Raw genomic sequence first — 7,831 nt, forward strand, 5'->3', positions numbered from 1 at the left:
TATTAAAAAAGAGGATTTTTTCCCATTCTTAATGATTGAGGCATGAGGGTTTTTTGATGATGCAGGGCTGGAGACCTCCCACTTCAGAAAAATCTAGCTTTAACATATATGGTGTTGGAGAATGATTGATTATTTTTTGGGGCTTGCATGTTTTTTTCCCTCTTACTGCTGTTATTTTGGTCAATTGTTTATTTCTCTAATGTCTAATATAGCCACTTTCATCCCAAAGGAATCCAAAGCACTCCTTGAACCTCAGTATATACTGAACACCACTGAAATGTAGCCATCTGTGGGGTAGAGGGAATCAGCCAGGACAGCACTGGGCAGCGAGAGTGGAGAGGAGAAGTTTTGCGTAAGTGCACAAGGGCAAACCCTTTAAATGAAGAGGGCAGTTGTATCTTTACTATGTCCACACACCATGCAGGACTTCAATTTCTGGGGTCCATTCAAAAGAACAGAGCCAGGCTCCCCCACACAGCAAACTGCATGGAACTCAACCTTTGCCCTTGCAAGGATGGAGAGCTAAGTATAACCTGCTGTACTTGAACCTGTTATTCCAGGGATCTGGACATTTCATAAAGTCCACTCTGGATTTTATATATTCCACTCAGATTTATTATTTACTGGTAGTACAGTAGTGCCAAGAGGATCTGGCTAATGGGCCCCATTGTGCAAGGCGCTGTACAGACACATGGTGAGAGGCTGTACCTGCTTTGAAGTGCTTCCAAGCTAAATAGACAACACAGAGAGAAAAGTGGGAGGGGAAACACAGACACAGAGAGGTGACACAGTTTGCCCAGTGTCATACCAGAAAGGTATTTTGTGGTTCTGGAGGCTTTCTGAGGCTTATAGTTGCGTTATGTTTTGTGGGACAGAGTCAATTGTTGTCTCACTTTCCTGGAGTATGTACTGTTTCTGGGCAGTATACAATAGTCCACTATAGTACATTTTCTAGCTGATGCACTATAAGTAATCTGGCACTCTGTGATGTTTTGTCATGGGATGCTCATATGAGGGAGGGAGCATGGTCTGGTTCTTAAAGTATAGGACTGATACTTAGAAGATCTAGCTCCTGTTCCTGGGTCTTCTGTTGACTTGCAGTTTGGTACTGGGGCAAGTCAGTTAACCTCTCTCTGGCTGTGTCCCCACATACAAATTGGGAATAGCACCTGCCTTACAGTGGTGCAGTAGGTGAACTAATTAATGTCAATGATGCTTTGAAATCATTGGTCATAAGGCATTATAGAAGTGCAAATGATGGCAGTAATTTATCCAGAAATTAAATAAGATACTTTAAAATAAGTCTAGAAAGCACAGGACACAGACAAAAGCATCTACACGCCTAACATGTGCAGGGATTAATACTGTTGTTTGCCTTGTTATATGTTTAAAATTAATATTAACTGCTAAGGTTAATAGTAAAAATTAAGCACAATAAAGCATTTTAGAGATAGTGATCAGATATGTTTACAGGTGGTTGTCTGAAGGTTAGCTGAAGCCTAATTATAACAACTGACATTCTCCTCACTGGCAAAAAAAACAAAAACCTCAGAAGTGCTACTCTTATTTCTATAGCCAGCTCCCACCTTCGAAGGAATTTAGGAGTTAATATGTACCTAAATTATCCCTTGATCCATATTTTGATCAGGTGACTAAGAAAGCCTTTTATGACTAGTGAATTATTATACTATGGAGAGCTCTGTGCTCCTTTATGATTTTACCTCATTATAAACAATTCATATAGACTGGTCATCCAGAATATACCCTGTGAAAACTCCTATGCGATCAAGGACACTACACAGAGATTAAACAAATTATTATCACACTCCTGTCACCATACTGGCTTCCTAGAAAAATTTGACCATCTTGCACTGTGTTGTATCCTGCACATACCCCTGTAAACTGATTGATTACCAGAGTTTACATACAGATTTGAGACTGATGGTGCAAGAGCCTTTACTAATTGAGCCCTAATGTTATGAAACTCCCTGCCTAATGACATTAGAGCTAGTTCAGTATCTCTGCTTACAGTTAAGTCCCAGAGATTTTTGTCTTCAGCCTTTCCAGTGCTTGAACTGAATTTGTGTTTTGTGTCTGTCTTTGTGCAGTTCCTAGAGATGCTCATATGAAAAGATACTTAGAAATGTATGATGAAAGGGAACAAATGCAATTAACTGTAAGATCAATATTATCTATAGCTAGGAAATGGGGAACTCCCGGATTTCTAAAGTCAAAGTGTAGCAGAAATCTGAGATAAACTGGGATTTCCCATAGTGTTGATAGTGATTTTCTGTGGTATCAGTGGTACTGAACCACTGCTGATGTTTTTATCAAAAGAATTTTGTGTATCTGTAGTAGCCATTTAAAAAATGTGTCTAGCTTAGATATTAATAGAGCATCCATCACCATAGTAACTAAGAATTAAGCAACTAAGGAATTTTAGGAAGACAGTTGGGACTTGGTTCCTCTCAGAAAGAAACAGGAGGCTAAAAGACACTTCTGCCTTCCCTATAAAGACAGCAAATCTCCTAATAAGTATGGTAAGATGGCAGTATTACAGTCCATTAGAGTGGAAGGAGGATTGGGAATCTCTGAGATACCATAATTAAGGGGCAACAAGCTATAATTCCTGCGGAAATGAAAGTGAAGTGGCCAATGTGTTTTAAAGAAGAATTTCTTGAAGACCTGAAATTTAAAAATACTAGAAATGGGAAAATAAGGTGGACTGTAAAAAATAATCCACAGATCTACTCCGAAAGTCAGGGTGGCCCCACAATAGGTAGCAGTTAAGATGGGAGGACCATAGTTAAGGGTATTGTAGACTAAGGTTGTGGGTGCACCTTGGTCCGGGAAAACCAGGTGAGGTTAAATAGCCTGGACCAACACCTCCCAGTATGTCTCTCCTATATACATGGCGAGACCCGTGTCTACCTCACTGCAGAAGTTGAGCTGGAAGTGCAGGCCTGGGGAGCTTGACTGTGTGCTGAGGTGGTTGAGGACCTGCATTGGACCATAGTTCTGGGCAGGGGTGCTGGAACAAATTTTGTAGAGGAGGTGCTGAGAGCCACTGAACCAAACTGTAAACCCTGTATATAATGGAAACCATTTCAAGCCAACGGGGTGCGACAATACCTATGGTTTTGGGAAGAGACTGGGTGGGTTTCTCAGCCCTCTTGCAGGAGGGATTAGGTCAGCAGCTGAGGACTGGGGGGTTCGGGACCAACTGGGAGAGGAAGTAAAGGGGCTATGAGCCAGAGTAAAGATGGCAAAGGGGACTGAGAACATGGTTTTCCCTAAGGTTTGAGGGACCAGCTTAGGAAGTTGGGAACCCAGTCTGAACTACCCGTTGAACAAGCTAGCATGGGGACTCAAACAAGATTGCTCCAACAGAGACGGGCTCAAGAAGAGGGCTGGGTAGGCAACAGGACCCCAGGATGGGGAAAGAGGTAGTGTGGGCCTGTTTTATTGCCCCCTCCTAAAGGCTGATGAGCTGATGGAGCAACTGGAGTCAACAAAAACGCTTTTCCGGTAGAGGCCAGAGGGAGAAGATCCTGAGCAAAGCAGGGCAGAAACCGGAAAAACTCTCCAGATAGGTCTGGGAAAGAGAACCCTGATTAAAGGGGGCAAAGATTGTGAAAGCTTTCCAGGTAGAAAGACCTTGACTAACCAGGGCAGACACTGCAAACAGAAGACCAGGACAAGCCAGGCGAAGTTAAAAAATCTTTCCAGGCAAAGAGGCCTGGGAAAGTAGACCCCATGAAATCAGGGCAAGACTAGATAGGAGGGGACGTTACCCTCCATAGTACCTCCACCCAAATCCTTTCTGCGGGGAGATGTATGTGATGGGGTGTATCAGGTCCTTTGAGGCTCCCTACTGAAGGCCTCATGTTCCTACCACGTCCCACCCCAGAAAAGGAGCAGTGAAGGTGAGTCCTCTAAGCCTGCCTAGAAAGGCTACAGGAAAGCAGGCTCAGATAAAAGGAGTTGCAGGGCCAGAGGTGTAAGCACTGAAGGTGCTTCTTGTTGCTGGAGCTCAAGGGAAAACCAGAAGACAGGTTCTGGTGGCACTGGCATTATGTGAGGAGGTGAAGGTGAACCTCTTCACCTGAGTTTAGGGTGAAGAGTAGGGTTGACAACTTCTTAATCGCACAAAACCGAACACCCTTGCCCTGCCCCTTCCCCGAGGCCCTGCCCCCTGTCCTGCCCATTCTCTGAGGCCCCACCCCCACTCACTCCATCCCCCCTCCCTCCATCGCTTACTCTCCCCCATCCTTAGTTTCACCGGGCTGGGGCAGGGGGTTGGAGTGCGGGGTGGGGGGTGTGGTGCAAGCTCTGGGAGGGAGTCTGGGTGTGGGAGGGGGCTCAGGGCTGGGGCAGGAGGTTGGGGTGCAGGAGGAGAGGTGCAGGCTCTGGGAGGGAGTTTGGGTGCAGAAGGGGGCTTAGGTCTGGGGCAGGGGGTTGGGGTGCAGACTCTGGGAGGGAGTTTGGGTGTGGGAGGGGGATCAGGGCTGAAGCCGAGGGGTTGGGAGTGTGGGAGAAGGTTCCAACCTGGGGCAATGGGTTGGGGTGTGAAAGTGGTTCAGGTTGCGGGCTTCAGCGGGGTGGTGCTTACCTCAGGTGACTACGGGAAGCTGCTGGCATGTCCAGCTTCTAGGCAGAGGGGCCAAGGGACTCTGTGCACTGCCCACGCCCACATGTGCTGTCCCTGCAGCTCCCATTGGCCATGATTGGGGCGGGGGCAGCACACAGAGCCTGTGTGGCCACCCCTGCGCCTAGGAGCCAGACATGCCGGCTGTTTCCAGAAGCCACACGGAGCCAGGACAGGCAGGGAGCTTGCCTTAGCCCCGCTGCGCCGCCGACTGGACTTTTAGCAGCCTGGTCAGCAGTGCTGACTGGAGCCGCCAGGGTCCCTTTTCAAGTGGGCATTCTGGTCAAAAACCGAACACCTGACAACCCTAGTGAAGAGGAAGGGGCTACTTGGGAAGCAGCCTAGGGAAGAGCAGCAGCAATTATTAAAGGAAGCAGCACATGGCTGCTATTTGTAGGGTCCCTGGGTTAGGACCTGGAGTATTGGGCGGGCCTGGGTCCCCCCCACCAAAGCTCTGAGAAGGGACAAGTTTTGGGCTAGAATTTAAAGGGCTCAAGAACACGTCTGAAGACCCTGCAGAGGGCCAACCATTTGTTTAACTTTGTCACCCCAGAAGGGGACTGAACTTGAAGCAGTGGCCTGGCTGGAGAGCTGGGGCAATAAGAACCGATAAGGCAAAGAATCTCCAGAGAGGAAGTGCTGGGGGCACTGCTCTATACCAAGGCAGGCACGAACTTAAAGCTAGCCCTAAAGGGCTGAAGGCAGCCCAGAAACAGAGCTAAAGACTTTATCAAGGGCACAGAGACAGGCCCTGTTGGACCTTTCAGCCCGTAACGGGTTTGTTTGTGCATATTGACCGTGTGTGACTTGGCTGGAGGGCTGGGCTGCTGAAGACCCACCTGTAGAGACATGTTTGTAAAAGATGATAATTTAGAGACACTTCCTCATAAGGGACAGTAATATGAACATAGGAATTTGCAGAAGTGTCCTGGAGGTGGAATGCCACATGGCTGTGTGCAGCAGGTCACCAGAGATACTCTCAGGTTTGTTTTATTCCTTTCTCATTCACTGGTTTGTTATTTAATGAACCCCAAGATCATTACACACCCTGGTCAGGTTAACAGCCAACAGGAGGTGCTGGGACAAAGAGAGAGATTGCAGGTTTGTACCCAAGTGACAGGAAGCGCTCACAAGAGGAGAGTGGCCCCCATTGCAGGGCAGCAAGGGGTACATGTGGCATAGAGCCATTACAGCAGCTCTATGTCATCTGAGAAATCCCCCTTCTCTGCGGGGATTCCTGGTGGGTAGTTCAGCAGGCTTTACAGCCATTTTTCTGCTAGCAGAAATAGTAGGGCTGCCAACTTTCAAATCACACAAACCAAACACCCCTGCTCCATCCCCTGCCCTGCCCCTTCTCTGAGGCCCTGCCCCTCTCACTCCATTCCCACCTTCCTCCGTTGCTCACTTTTCCCCACCCTCACTCACTTTCAACAGGCTGGGGCAGGGGGTTGGGGTGCGGAGGGGGGTGTGGGCTCTGGTGGGGGTGTGGGCTCTGGGGTAGGGCCAGGGATGAGAGGTTTGGGGTGTGGGAGGGGACTCCAGGCTGGGGCAGGGGGTTGGGATGTGGGGGGGTGCAGGCTCCATCTGGGGGTGGGGCTGGGGATGAGGGGTTCAGGGTGCAGGAGTGGGCTCCATGCCAGGCCAGGGGCATGGGGTGCACGAGCCAGGGGCTTGGGATGCAGGGTGTGTGTGAGGGCTCTGGCTGGGGTGGGGGTGGGGGAGGATGAAAGGTTTGGAGTGTGTGAGGGGACTTCGGGCTGGGCCAGGGGTTAGAGTGAGGGGGGACAGGGTGGGTCCCATCAGCGCTTACCACGGTTCTGAGGAAGTGGCCACCAGGTTCCTGTGGCCTCTAGGTGGAGGCGCAGCCAGGCGGCTCTGCACAGTGCACGCTGCCTTTGCACCCACAGGCAACCCCCACCTCACAGCTCCCAGTGGTCGTGGTTCTCAGCCAATAGGAGCTGCGGAGCCAGTACTCAGGGCAGGGGCAGCACACAGAGCCTCCCAGTCCTTGGCCAGCACCTACAGGCTGCAGAGACAGGGCGGCTGCTTCCAGGAGCAGCGCGGAGCCAGGGCAGGTAGGGAGCCTGCCTTAGCCCCAGGCGCCCCCCGCCCCCCCTTCCTCAGACGTTCTTGTTAAACCCTGGATTTGTGCTGGAAATGGCCCACCTTGATTATCATACACATTGTAAGGAGAGTCATCACTTTAGATAAGCTATTACCAACAGGAGAGTGGGTTTGTGTGTGTGTGTGTGTGTGTTGAGGGGAGGTGGGGAGAAAACCTAGATTTGTGCTGGAAATGGCCCACCTTGATTATCATACACATTGTAAGGAGAGTGATCACTTTACATAAGCTATTACCAGCAGGAGAGTGGGGTGGGGGGATAGAAAACCTTTTGTAGTGATAATCACCCATTTTTTCATGGTTTGTGTATATAAAAACGTCTTCTGTACTTTCCACAGTATGCATCCGATGAAGTGAGCTGTAGCTCACAAAAGCTTATGCTCAAATAAATTGGTTAGTCGCTAAGGTGCCACAAGTACTCCTTTTCTTTTTGCTATGGGCCACTTCCTCTCTCAGTTGCATTCATACAACATTCCTGTGGCTGCTTCTACAGGCAGCCAGGTTCTTCCCTGTAATGATGCATGTTGACACATGCAGAAAAAGCTGGGAAGAAAGGAGGTGTAATCCGCACCATTTAGCCTGCCATCTCTGCGTAGCCCCTCATCAAGTGGTCCGTGGACCACTGACCACTGTTCAAGTATCAGTGATGCACAAAATAGAGCATGTTTTCTGCCTGAAAAGTGTTCTATATAAATTAATTTACTCTGGTTTTCAGTGATAAAAACAGTAATAGAATCTGAGCTCCAGAATGTCTCTTTGGCACATGAAAGAAGAATGCTGAAGAGTAGGATCAAAAAGTGGTGAGCAAAAAGCTGAAGAGAGATTAGCCAATGTCCTTAAAAGCTACAGACATTCCAAAGAAGCAAGCTGGACAGGCTCAGACCTGTTGCTGGCAGAAAAGAACAGATTTCTTGGGAAATCTTTCCATTTTCATTCTTCCAGATGCAGGCCTTTAAATGTCACTTTACTGGAGCTATTACTGCTGCAATGAGCAAAACATGCTCAGTTTTCTAACAGGAAACCTAAACAGAATCAGATTTTTTTGCCAAAATCTATAAGAT

The sequence above is a fragment of the Caretta caretta genome, chromosome 2, assembly GCF_965140235.1.
Source record: "Caretta caretta isolate rCarCar2 chromosome 2, rCarCar1.hap1, whole genome shotgun sequence".
Taxonomy (NCBI): Eukaryota; Metazoa; Chordata; order Testudines; family Cheloniidae; genus Caretta; species Caretta caretta.